Consider the following 1,265-nt stretch of genomic DNA (forward strand, 5'->3'; position numbering starts at 1 on the left):
CTCCTGCCTCCACCTCCCAAGTAGCTGGGACCACAGGCACCTGCCACAACGCCCGGCTATTTTTTGGTTGCAGCTGTCATTGTTGTTTTGGCGGGCCTGGGTTGGATTCGAACCTGCCACCTTAGGTGTATGTGGCTGGCACCTTAGCCACTTGAGCCACAGGTGCTGAGCCAAAGGCCAGACTTTTGAGTCACCCTCTGTATATTCCTCATTGCCAGTCAGATTTGGGACCAGGGCATCAAGAGGTATTGGGTTACCTCTATGGAGCCCACAGTAGTCTCAAGGTAGCCCTCTGGATGATATACATTACTCTGAGCTGTTACCTAAGTTCTGAATTTGGAATCTTGCTCTGTTTTCTTTCTTCTTTTCTGGCCAGTATTTTGCCTCACATCCCACCCCTAAAGTGCAGGATCCTGCTAACTGTGGATCAAGTTCCTTTATTCAGTAAAGGACTTTGAAGCATGAGCAACTTTCCATTCTCAATCTTTTGGGACTCATCAGCTCCAAGTTAAATGCAGAAAAATTTGCTGCCTCATGACTGACTGACTTCCTGCCCAGTGGTCCCTCCGGAGTGGCCTCTGGACCTGGTCCAGTTTTTGCTGAGCCCATCTCAGTAGCGAGAATTCACTCAAAGCCTGTTTGTAGCTTCTTCCTTGGGGTGCCCTGAGGGAATCTGTAAACCTCAGTCTGAGTTTTGAGTGCTGATTTAAAAAGCACAAAAATAAAAACAAATTCTCGGTAACATTTATCCCATTATGTGCCTATAACATGTAATACTTTAAAAGGCAATGACCAGTGAAAGACAGTCATGTAATGTGACTAATTATGCCAGTGAACGGAATGCCACGTGGGATTTCCATTGTCCTGTATTTTCATAGAGCCTCTGTTGAAAAGAGCACCCATCTTATAAGTGGTACTCTTAGCAAGTTGGACTGAAGTTCTAATTTTCTAAAGATTTATGCCAGACTTTCATAAAAAAATTTCAAATGCTAAGAAAAAAATGCCTATCTTCTACCATCGACAAGCCCAAGCTCTCTTTCCTAGCTTTCCTTGTTATCTTCTGAAACCTCTCAAAACCCTATTGTTAAGGTGACCAGATTTTAACATTGGTAAAGTGGGACACCACTGATGGGGGGCGAGGCGGGGCGGGGCAGGGGAGGGGGCGGGGCCTGACAACAATGCAAACTTTGTTAAGCAGTTCTTGATAATCACTTCTTAACAATTATTTGTTATTATTACAGTTTAACATTATAAAATTAACAAAA

At 44.0% G+C, this 1,265-nt stretch overlaps 1 protein-coding gene across 1 annotated transcript in view; it reads right to left on the reverse strand.

Annotated features, from left to right (window-relative positions):
* Positions 1–1,265, reverse strand: part of LOC100959117 (ceruloplasmin-like) — a 40,612-nt gene that overhangs the window by 37,186 nt on the left and 2,161 nt on the right.

The sequence above is a fragment of the Otolemur garnettii genome, unplaced genomic scaffold, assembly GCF_000181295.1.
Source record: "Otolemur garnettii isolate 467f Iridium unplaced genomic scaffold, OtoGar3 scaffold00032, whole genome shotgun sequence".
In the NCBI taxonomy this organism is placed as follows: domain Eukaryota; kingdom Metazoa; phylum Chordata; class Mammalia; order Primates; family Galagidae; genus Otolemur; species Otolemur garnettii.